Source organism: Canis lupus, chromosome X, assembly GCF_003254725.2.
Source record: "Canis lupus dingo isolate Sandy chromosome X, ASM325472v2, whole genome shotgun sequence".
NCBI classification, from domain to species: domain Eukaryota; kingdom Metazoa; phylum Chordata; class Mammalia; order Carnivora; family Canidae; genus Canis; species Canis lupus.
The window spans coordinates 90322377-90335214 of NC_064281.1; the positions used below are offsets into that span (position 1 = coordinate 90322377).

The 12838-nt window shown below is 39.4% G+C and overlaps 1 long non-coding RNA gene across 1 annotated transcript in view; it reads right to left on the reverse strand.

Annotated features, from left to right (window-relative positions):
* LOC125754643 (uncharacterized) overlaps nucleotides 1-8730 on the reverse strand; it is a 38601-nt gene extending 29871 nt beyond the window's left edge. The window contains exons 1-2 of the long non-coding RNA XR_007409378.1: nucleotides 8614-8730; nucleotides 7382-7449 (exon numbers count right to left, since the gene is read on the reverse strand). This is a non-coding gene — a long non-coding RNA (uncharacterized LOC125754643). The remainder of the gene's footprint in view (nucleotides 1-7381; nucleotides 7450-8613) is intronic.
* Between the last annotated feature and the right edge of the window lie 4108 nt (nucleotides 8731-12838).

Consider the following 12838-nt stretch of genomic DNA (forward strand, 5'->3'; position numbering starts at 1 on the left):
TCCAGGACACTGAACATGCTTTGCAAACTACTCAACTATATGCCAAGAAAGGTGACATTTTGAAATATGGTTTCATGGTGTAATCACCCAGAAACTCATCAATGCCCACGGGCACCTTGACATTTTATTGCTGTAGAACTCATCATCTACAACCTTACAATAAGGCATTTGTTGGATCCAACTTTGGTAACTCTGTCATTCCCTAGGTGTTATTTTAAAAGATTATTGATGTCTCTCTGTGAAATAATAAGGTGATAAATATAAATCAGCTGCTTTAAAACTGCTACTTCATTAATTCTGTTACTGTTTTTCATAATATGTATCCTTGGGTCATTATAAGTTACTTGACTTTCTTAAGCAGGGTAGAAATAAGTTTTGCCTCTTTATACTATAATACATAAAGCAACAAAATCAGTTGAAGATCTTATTTTGAATGGTTCAATGTTCAACTTCCAAGGATTGCTCAATAAGTCACTAGTCATCAATGGGCCATGGTTACACCAACTTCTCTACCAGCCCTTTGCGTCTTCCAACTGCTTTTGACCTACCACTTTCTTTCCAGAATACTGGTATTTCCTCTCTTGTTGACGTAAGAATAATGTGAGAGTGCATCCTGGACTTTAGGATCACACAGGACACTTAGCCTACTGCTTTAGCTGCTGTATCTAAAAGAAAACAAGATTATTTCCTACGCATCTTTGTAATACCGGCCAGTGTCTAGAATAGTGCCTGCAGCACATAGCAGGGAACAATGAAGCCCGGTTGAATTGTACTGCCAAAACCCAGGAATGAAATTCCCAATTAAATTTGAGGAGTTACTGTGAAACAAAGGGTTGCAGAAGGGGAGATGGGTGGGGGAATAGGATGATGGGCACTACGGAGGGCACTTGTTGGAAAGAGCAGTGGGTGTTATACTATTTGTTAGCAAATTGAATTTAAATAAAAAATAGTGAAAGGGAATAAAGGGGAAAGGAGAGAAAATGACTGAAAATATCAGTGAGGGTGACAAAATATGAGAGACACCTAACTCTGGGAAATGAACAAGGGGTAATGGAAAGGGAGGTGGGCAGGGTTGGGGTGACTGGGTGATGGGCACTAAGGGGGGCACTTGGCAGGATGAGCACTGGGTGTTATGCTATATGTTGGCAAATTGCACTCCAATAAAAAAATTTAAAAAAATTAACATTACTTCCACTTCCAACCTGTAAAAATAATAAATAAATAAATAAATAAATAGATTCACACTGATGAATGTTACAGATCATATCAATAAATGATATAAAGCAGTATCCTACTTATATAGACTGAATGTTTGTCTTTCCAATATTCATTTTATTTTTTTTTTATTTTTTTTTTCCAATATTCATTTTAAAACCTAAGTTTATGGTATTTGGAGATAGGCCCTTAGGGAAGTGGTTAGGCCATGAGGGTGAAGCCCTCAGGAATGAGATTAACGACTTTCAAATAAAGACCCTTTGAGCATTCTCTCTCCATTGGCACCATGTAAGGACACAGCACCACCACAGGAAGAAGCAGCAGGCCCACACAGGACATTGAATCTGCCATTCCCTTGATCTTGGACTTTCTAGCCTTCAAAACTGTGAGAAATAAATTTCTGCTGTTTAAAAACACCCATTCTGTGGTATTTTTGTTATAGTAGCCCAAATAGACTAAGATATCTACCACATAAAATATGTGTTTTGCTCATAAAATGTGAATTATTTCTGAACTCAATCCAAGGGAAACATGAAGCCTATCTTAAGAAAACATACCTCTCTCCCACATCACTAGCAGCAAAACATAGTGCAACGTATTGTTACATACATACAAGTTTGGCATAGCACCAGTGTTGTCAACTTTAAAAAAGCATGTGGCTGGCCCATAAATATAAACTCTATATCCTACAATCCCTAACCTTATTTAATCATCACCGCCTAGAACTTGCCATGTTGGCAAGGAAAGCACTATGGACCTCTCTGTCTCCTAAGTTTCACTGCCAACCACAACCAACATTATCAAGTTCCCTGGACAGGAACACCCATCTGGTAGACTGTAAGGTTCTGCAGGGCTTTGTCCACTCCTGTGTACCCACAGCAATTATTACTTCCTGATTTCTAGTGTGTGTGTGTGGGGGGACATTTGTTGAATGCCCTTACCTCTTCTCATTTGTGGCCCAAAGAGTGGGAGTGGCAGCAGCTGCCAGAACTAGATATATTTTTGAGGCCAATGTTTGACTTCTGGTTCACACTTTCGGGCACCTGCAGTAATAGCCACACCTACCACATAGTCTGATAAATGTGCAGCGGCCACACAGAAACAGAACTTGTGACAATGTTGTCCAAGGACTCAAATAACAGGAGCACTAGACTATGGCAGCATCACAAATCTCTCAGTTAATTCTTCAATTTGTCTTCATAGCAAGTGAAGAATAATACCAATACAAATGTTTTGACGTCTTCATAGACACAATAAGCAATGAGGGCAACAGTAAACACGTTTCACACCTGTACCGCATACATACTATCTGCAATTCCTTTGCTACAGCTCAATGCAAGTAATGAGATTTTTCATTAGGCAGACCATATGCTTTTATTAAAGCAGCTAATTTAAAGGGAAATTGATGTACTTGTAAATATTTAGAAAACATTTCTAGCTCTGTGCCCACATTATTATATAGGCTCCCTTGTCCTTGGAATGTTAATAGTGCCAATTAGGCTTCCAAATAAGTGTGAGTCTAATGGCAGAGCTCTAGCAAGCTGCTTGCATTGTTTATCATTGCAAAGATGAATTGCTTTAGGAGGCTGCTCTCCCAGCCAATCTTGTGAAAAGCAAAGGTGATTTGAATGTTAACGTCAGTTTGGAAAGGTTCATTTATTAAAGCTGAAGAACCTCCTTGCAGGACTTAGCTGTTCCAGTGTTTCAAAGTTACCTCGAAGGTCCTCCTCGTCTTTAGACCCCAGGAGATGCCACCAGTTAGGGGACAGGGATGATGCCTTGTGTTAACATTGGGTTCACAGGTTTTTCAAAGCCCATGCATAGGCACAATTTCCTCTGAATCTCAAGACTGGGAGATAGCCTGGATAGCCATTCTCCTCATTTCAAAGAAGTTCTCAAAGTCCAAGGTCAGAGGTCTAGTAAATCAGTTGGAGCTAGCGGGAGGCCTTTCGCAGACTATGGTGGGTGATGCAGATTTAAGTTTGGATAACAAAAATAATACAGAAAAGATTTTGAAGCATTATAAAATATGAATATTTTAAGGCATCTAAACAGTTTATAAGTATATGCATTACAAAGTAAGGGCAGACCCCATGCTCCCTCCAAATCCCTCTTCCAATGGGTGGCCATTTTAACCATTTGGTGCATAACAGCTTTTTTACACATGTAACATGAATATGGGTGTATGTGTCTCTGTATGGGTACATATACAAAACTAAGATGCTTTGAGTGAAAACATGATTTTAGCTTAACAATATGCATGAGCATCTTTCTGTGTCACCACACAGATTGACCTCAACCTTACTCATAACTGCATTTCAGGGAATGGATGTACTATTAGCCAGTTCCCCGTTAGCTTGTGGGGAGATTCTTTTCTTCCTATTATAAACAGTGCCTCAAAGCAAACTGTGGTTCACATAATATTGGCACACTTGAGTATTCCCATTGGATACTTTCATAGAATTGAAACAGCTAGGTCAAAGTATGTATGCATTTTAGATTTTAATAGATAGTGTCTAAGCACCTTTCAAAGAAGTTGTAGCAATTTACAGTATATGAAAGAGCCTGCAGGTTATTTTGAAGAAATAACTGCCAGCATGTGAGGACTGGTAGATTAGGAGGGTAAAGCACAGTCAAAGAGAACTTCAAATTCTTAGGTCTGAGTGATTTAAAGCATGGTGTCAACCTTTGACAGACACAGAGAAGTTTGAAGGGAGCATGGTTTAAGGGGAAAACAAAAAAAAAAAAAGAGCAAGAGTAAAGATAAAAGAACAAAAGGCCAAAGACAGAAAGTCTCTAGGCTCCCTGTGGTAAGAAAGCAGAAAGAAAAGCCATCAAAGGGAACAGAGGATGCACAATCAGAAATGCAGGAGGACAAATCTACAAGGAAAGACTTCTAAAGAGAGGCTAATCCAGCGACATCGCATAGAGGTAAGGAATAAAAGAGAGCTTTGCATCTGGTGATCAGAAAATCACTAGTAGCCTGTGAGAATACAGTTTCACCTGGGGGATGAGAAAGGGATTGGAAGTGATTTTTAGGAAAAGAGCTACAGAAAAATCTGTCATTCTGGAAAGTTGACAATGAAAAGAAAAAAGGCAAATGACAGAGAATGCTGAATAATCTGTCCTTCCACCCATCTGAAGGACCGAGGAGGAATCCCTACATGTGGGACTTGCCACTTCTTCAGACTACAAGAGATTCTCTGATGACACAGGAAGTCCCAGTAGAGTAGGCTTTTCAGTGTGTTAGCTCAAGAGGGACCTAGGCACAGGAAGAACAAAGAAGAAAACAAGAAGGGCAGATGGGAGCAAATAGAAGACTAAGACAATAAAGACACATTTTGTCTACTTCAAACGCCTGCCTTGTTCAAACAGCCGATCCAATTAAATAAATACTATTACAATGCACAATGCACCATTTCACCACCATGAAAAATGACTGTACTCCCTATCTTGACATGGAAAGAGATCTTTAATGCTTTTGGGTGGAAAGTTATAAAATGGCATGTTTGGGTAACCTCGGGCATTTCAACTTGCAACTATCTCGGTTTCTACTATTAGACGGAAGAATGTTCACCAGGTGTTTCTTAACAGTGGCTTGTCTCTGGATCATGGGATAAGGAGGGATTTTCATTTTTTTCCGGGTACTCTTTATTATTTGAATTCTAAATGCAGGTTTCTCATCTGACTTAATTTATAAAGGCAGTTTTTAGTGCCTTCCTGGCCTCACGCTTTGGGAAGGGGCAATCCCCACTGGAATGGACTAGCACAATGGCAGAAGAGAAACGATGGAGATAGGGCAGAGGAGACCTGAGAGTAGGTCTTCCAGAAAGATTGTCAGGACCAATAAACCACAGCTGAAAACAAGAGAACACAAGATATTTTGACAAGGACAAATTTTGAGGTAGGGATCACGGACAGGTTATGGAATGAAATAAAACAGAGGGATGGAATGGAATGAGACAGATGAGTTCCATAGATAGGGTAGACACCACATAGAGATTGAGGCTGTCTCTGGCACATGTGCTCAATTCCTTTTCTGAAAGGCGAAAATGGAATGGATTGGTCTTTCATCCAAATGTCTTGCTCCTAATCAAAGAGACCCAGGCCATGCCCTCAAAATCACATCTCATGGATACCTTATGTTCATTTTACCAACATATTTTCAGAAAGTCACTGGCCCCAATCCAAAGAGGACATCTCAAAAACTCAATGATATCAGACACACTGTCTATACACTCCCTGTTGTGGGCATCTCTCCCAAAGTAGCATTCATTTCCCAGGATTCAGGTATAAAACAGTCACTACATTAAGAAAATGGATTCACAAGTTCTAGGAGGTGCTCTTTGCAGGTGTGGAGTGCTGCCAAGAAAAGGGACTCTCCAAACTGAGGCAAGAACAAAGTCACCTTAGTGGTTCCATCTGCCTCTATGGAAGGAAGCCCTGCAAATGGCCTCGCTTCCTTCCCCTACATTTCTGATAGAACTTGTTGAAAAGTATCACATGAGCTTGGCAGACACTCCTGGCCATGTTTGAAAAAAGAACACAGGAAGAAACCAGTCACTTGATAATCTGTGGAAGGTATTGGAGGTGAAAAAGATTACTCCATTCCATTAAAAGTTCCACTTAAAGATACAGATTTTCTTAAAATGCTCCTTCACGAAGAATCCTTTTTAACCTGGTTTTCATCAATATTCAAATGGTAGCGGTCCTGGAGACAGAATCTATGCCAGCAGTCATCACCTGACGCCTACAGTAGATTTGCGGGTATGTCAAAAACTGTTAATCACAGGGGCCTTTGATTAATCTCCTTTAATTATCTCCATGGTCTACATGGCAAACCCAAGTGGATTTTCATTGTGAAGGAAGAATCATCATATAATTGCCAGTGATGCAAAATTTATGAGGCTAACTCAAGTCTTATGGTACACTAGCATAGAAAGCAAAAGCTATAACAGGTGTTTAGTCAATGTGATTTCCAAACTTCATGACTGATCTTCCTTTTGCTTTTGATAAAGCAGAACCACAGCCATGAAAATGCAAAGAAAAATATCACCCAGTGAAATGTATTCAGATCACATAATTGCCCCAGAAGTATATGTCTCTGTGCTGAAAGGATAGATAGAAACACCTCCCAGCAAAGTGATGACATTCGGTTTTTAAGTACTTGCCTTAGAAATGATTACTTATGCAACCAAAGCGGTGGGGGAAGAGCTAATGAGCAATTGAGAATCCTTCGTGGCCTAATTAATGCTGCAAAACAGCAAAAGTGCACACACATTTTGATCACATATGCACATGGCGGAGCTCCTCTGCCTTCTACACCCTTTCTTGCATTCACCTTCCTTTTCTCCATGGTATGGGGGAAACTACAGCCAAAGCCTTATGCTTTTAATCCAAGTAGTGATTGCTGATCAGGGTTTTCCCTGTCACTGCAGAAGTCAGAAACTGAAGAGTCATCCTTGATATTTCCTGCTCCTTTATCCCTAATATTTAATCCATTTATCTAAGTTGTGTTGAATTTGCATTCTACATATCCTCTGAATTCATACCCTTTAGTCCGGTTCCACTACCAACATCCTAGTCAAAATGGTTAACAATTTTTTTTAATGCAAACCTGAATAAGCAACAGTCTGCATGGTATCTCAGATGTTTGAAAGTAATCATCCCTGAAACTGAATGGGTGTTAACAGCCCCTAACCCGAATCATACCTGGTCCATGTTCAGAGTTTCCTCTTAGTGAATGGAACCACTAACCAGCCATTTTCACAAGACAAAAACTAGGTGCCATCCTTACATCTCTCCTCTCCTCCCATATACAACCAAAACTAAATTATCTCCTAAAAACACATAAATCCTTTGAATTTTCTGTTCTACCAGCATCATTAATATACTGCTTCAATATGAATGCCTGAAACACTCCACATGGCTCTAATTTATCTACTCATATGTACCACCCAGCCCCAAATTATTTTAATATACGGCACAGAAATTTTTTAAATCATGACTTCCCCTACTTCTGACTCAAGTCTTCACTGGCTTCCCATGGTTCTTAGGATAAAAATACATTTCTCCACAAAAATCTTTAAGGCCAGGAGTGTTCTTGTTCCTGGCTGCCCAGGTTTATCTTGCACATTCTTCTGCCTTGTACTCTGGCCTCACTAACCTTTGTGTAAATCATCCGGCATTCCATGTTTGCTCTCTTATGCAGTGGGAACTCCGTACATGTTGTTCCTAGAAAGAAGCCCTCATGATATTAACTTATGCCATGCCAAATCATCTATAGATCTCCATTCAATCATCAATTTCTCCAGGATCATCACATTGCACAACTCCTGGGTATGCTATTCGTGTTGAACTCTCTGGGGATGATTACCTCCTGCAGCCATAAAGGACACAGCCTGGTAGAAGCCCAGATTTCTTCTCCTCCCCTCTTTTCTCAAGAACTGCTTCTTCAACCTCCATAATGAAGTCTTTGTATCATGTAGATTTCCTAGTTACCACTTACCAAAGTTCTTTTTTAGACATTGTGCTATTCCTTGATTAGGTTTCTCTTCCCTTCTAGACTGGAGGACCCATAAAGGGTGACAGCCTTATTGGTCTTATGCATTGCCGTATATCCTGTATCTAGCACAATGCTTGGTATATATAAAGGTGCTCCAAATATTTGTGTTGACTCAATATAAGACTCAAGGATTAGGAGAAGAGTTGCCCTTCTTTTTTCTTTTCTTTTTTTTAAAATTTCATTTATTTATTGAGACACACACACACACACACGGGGCGGGGGGGGGGGGTAGAGACACAGGCAGAGGGAGAAGCAGGCTCCATGCAGGGAGCCCGATGTGGGACTCGATCCCAGGTCTCCAGGACCACGACCTGGGCCGAAGGTGGCACTAAACCGCTGAGCCACCTGGGCTGCCCTCTTTTTTTCTTTTTAATATCTTGTTGATTTTATTTTAATTGTCACCATCTGTGTGCCCTGTTGGTATAACATCTGGTCTCTATGTGGTTGGCCATTTTTTGACAGGCTCCTCTGGAGAAGCAACAGATAATCCATAAATTTCCAGGGCCTCTCTAAACAAAGTACATTATTACATTGATCCATGGACACCCACCCCATCTCTCAGTTCTGCTCTGATTCTGACTCCTATTTTGATTCATTCTCTTCCACAGGAGGTGGTAACAAATGTTGTTTGTCTCAACCTTTTGTGCTTTCTTGAATGGGTGATAGCTATTTCAGAAGATCTTTTCACTGTACAAGCTTTGTGGACATCTCTACCTACATGGTTGCATCCCACATTGTGGCACTCTCTGGATTTACATTGATAGGGGGTCAACCTTTCCATTCCTTCTTCACCACTTGTGGATGGTTATTCTGTAATAGGGGTCCGTTCTTACCTACTGGGGGCTGGCTGTTCCCTACCTATGGTTGGTTGTTCTGTGTTTGTGGTTGGTTGGTCCATATCTATGCTAAAATCCTGAAGTTTACTATGATCTCAGCCATGTTGAAACATCCCAGTGGTCTATCTCAGTGATTATGATCTCTGTATACATGCCTTCCTGAGAGCCCCACCCTTGCCCTTTGTTTGGTCATCAAGGCACTGCTCCAGCCAATGGCAGTCCTGGGTGACTTAGCCTGCACAAAGCACCACTCCTAATACCCTTCACTTATACTTTGGAATTCAACATCATTTTCATCACTACCATCATTTCTTTCTTCTTGGACTCTCTTTCTTGTGGAACTAGATAACTGGATTACTATAGAGGTACATAATTCAAGAATATGAGATAGAATAGATGCAGGGGTCAAGTAATGTGGGTACAGGTGTTAAGTCTTCATGCCTTTTCAGAACATGCCATTCTGCCCAAATCTCTACTTGTTCACCCCCAAAAGTTCCACTCTTCCTCCTTACTTAAAAATAGACTCCTTACTTAAAATTACCTACCTCTACTCTCTGCGTTCTAGCAGATTTGTATATTTTACCACGGCATGTTCCATTTAATGTACTTATGATAATTCCTTACTCCCTTCCCAAATGCTTTCCTTCAGATAGTATCCTTGAAGTTTAGAAGGCTTACTTTCAATGGAAGCAGAAGTGAGTCAGGTAGCCTAAAGAATCAACATTTCCCAATCAGGAAGTACTGAGCATATTGTTAGCATACAATAAATAAAGTAATTATAATTTGCATTATCACTCATTTTTATATATTTTCATGATGCAAGTCCAGTGGATTTAAAAGGCAATGTAATTCATTCATCATATCAACAAATGTAAGAAATACTGTCAAAATTCAATAATCACTCATAATAAAATTTCTTGACAAGTGACAAATGAAAAGGAATTTCCTACATCTGATAAAGGGCATATGCCAAAAGAAATAATAATAATCCTACAGATAAGCTTATGCATAATGGTGAAAGACTGAATATTTTCCTCCTACAGATCCTCCCAAGGATGTCTATGCTCACCAGTCCTATTCCACATCATGCCAGAGAACTTGATGAGTGCACAAAGTCAATAAAAATAAATAATACAGATTCAAAGGGAAGAAATAAAGCTGTCCCTATTCACCAAGTCATGATTTTTTGCTTAGAAAATCCCTAGGAATCCACAAAAGTAACTCCTAGAACTAATGAGTTCAGCAAGGTCACAAGATATAGTGTCAACATACAAAAATCAATTCTATTTCTTTTTTTTTTCAGATTTTATTTATTTATTCATAAGAGACACACAGAGAGAGGCAGAGACACAGGCAGAGGGAGAAGCAGGCTCCCTGCAGGGAGCCTCATGTAGGACTTGATCCCAGGACGCCGGGATCACACCCTGGGCCGAAGGCAGGCACTCAGCCACTGAGCCACCCTGGTGCCCCAATTCTATTTCTTTCTATGAAAGGAACAAGTGGGGCAACTGGGTTGCTCAGTTAGTTAAGCATCTGACTCTTGATTTCAGCTCATGATCTCAGAGTCATGAGATGAAGCCCTGTGTCTAGCTCCATGCTCAGCAAAAGTTGGCTTGAGATTCTCTCTCTCCCTCCAGCTCTGTTCCTTCCCCCGTTGCTTGGAGGTCTCTCTTTCTCTCAAATAAATAAATATTTTTTGAAAAGGAATAATTAAAAGACTTACTTTTTAAAGTATCATTTACAAAACACCAGGAAAACATGAAATATTTAGATATAAAGACAACAAAATATGTGCACTATGTATATATTATAATGTACCTGCAAGATATGTATAGCCTGAAAACTAGAAAACATTGATTAGATAAAGCACAGACAACCTAAATAAATGGAGATATGAAATGAGTTTAAAGACCAATTATTAGGGCACCTGGTGGCTAAGTCAGTTAAGCATCTGCCTTCAGCTCAGGTCATGAACCCAGAGTCCTAGGATCAAGCCCCCTGTCAGGCTCCCAGCTCAGTGGGTAGCCTGCTTCTCTCTCTCCCTCTGCCTGCCACTCCCTCTGCTTGTGCTCTGTCAAATAAATAAATAAAATCTTTAAAAAAAAGACCGATTATTGTTAAAATGTCAATTCTCCCCAAATCAGTCTATAATTCCAATCCAGTTCAATCAAAATACCAGGAGGATTTTTAAAAATTTAAATTCACAAGCTGATTCTTACTTATACTGAGGAACACCTAGGTGGTTCAGTGGTTGAGCATCTGCCTTTGGCTCAGGTCACGATCCCATGGTCCTGGCATCAAGTCGAGTCAGGCTCCACATAGGAAGCCCACTTCTCCCTTTGCCTATGTCTCTGCTTCTCTCTGTGTCTCAAATAAATAAATAAATAAATAAATAAATAAAATCTTTAAAAAAAATAAAACCTACATGGAAAAGCATGGGATTTAAAATAGCCAAAATAATTTTTAAAATCAAAGTTGATGAACGAATGCAACCAGAATTCATGCCTTATTATAAAGCTATAGGAATTACCACGGCATGCTATGTTAGCGAAATGATGGGCATGAGGATAGAATGGATAGAATCCAGAAATAAACCAATACATAAAAGGTCGACTGATATTCTGCAAAAGAGAAAAATCAATTAAATATAGGATCGTTTTTCTCAATAAATATTGCTAGAACAATTGAACATATATATAGGAAAAGAAAACTTTCATCTTTACCTCTGTACTTCATTCCACATACAAAATTTACTGGAGGGGTGCCTGGGTGGTTCACTTGGTTTGGCATCTAACTCTTGATCTCAGCTCAGTTCTTGATTTCAGGGTAATGGGTTCAGGTGCCTTGTTGGGCTACAAGATGGGAAGGAGCATTCTTTCAAAAAATTTTACTTGGGGGCAGCCCGGGTGGCTCAGCGGTTTGGCGTTGCCTTCAGCCCAGGGCCTGATCTTGGAGACCTGGGATCGAGCCCATGTCAGACTCCCTGCATGGAGCCTGCTTCTCCCTCTGCCTGTGCCTCTGCCTCTCTCTCTCTCTCTCTCTTTCTCTCTCTCACTGTGTTTCTCATGAATGAATAAATAAAATCTTTAAAAAAAATTTTACTTGAAATAGATCATAGTCCTATGTATAAAATTTAAACTAGAAAACTACTATGAGAAAATAAGGAAGAAAATCTTAGTAACATCAAGGATTTTTTTAATAGGATCCAAAATCATGAACCACAAAAGAAAAAAAATTGATAAATTACATTTCATCAAAATTTAAAAAGTGATCTCAAAGTGCACTGTGAAGAAAATGAAAAGGTAAGCTATACACTGGGAGAAAGTATTTGCAAAACAAATATCTAATAATGTGCTAGAATGCAAAATATATAATGAACTAAAACTTAAATATAAAAGTATCAATCCATTTCTTTAATGGACATAAGATTTGAGGAAAATTGTATATATGTCAAAGGATAGCTAGTAAGTACATGAAAAGCAGCTCTACTTCAACAGATATAAAGGAAATAAAATCACAATTACATGCTACAGAACATGAGAATTTTTAAAATTACAATACAGTTATTTCAGTTTCAGGAATACAATACATGGTTTCAACAATTCTATACATTACTCAGTGCTCATCAAAATGAGTGTAAGTCTTGAGGAGCCTAAGTGGCTCAGTCGGTTAAGTGTCTGCCTTCGGCTCAGGTCATGAGCATTGAACTCCCTCTTCAGTAGGGAGTCAGCTGCTCCCACTCTCTGTCTGCCCCTCCCACTCAGCTCATGCTCTTGGCTTTCTCTCTCTCTCAATTAAATAAAATCCTTTAAAAAAAAAAAAAGGTGTAGTCTGAATCCCCTTCACCTATTTCACCCATACCCCCACACATCTTCCCCCTGGGTCACCATCAGTTTGTTCTCTATTGTTGTTAAGAGTCTGTTTTGCAGTTTGTCTCTTTTTTGTTTCTTTTGCATCTTAAATCCCACATAAGTGAAATCATATAGTATTGGTCTATCTCTGACGGACTCATTTCAGTTAGGATTATACACTCTAGATCCATCCACATCACTGCAAATGGCAAGATTTCATTCTTTTTTTATTCCTGATTGATACAGAACTACTAGAATTTCAGAAGTTGACAATATCAAGTGCTGCTAAGGAAGCATAGCAACTGGGACATTCATATATTTGATGGGATTACAAAATGGTATAGTTAGGAAAACCATTCGCGTTACCTTAT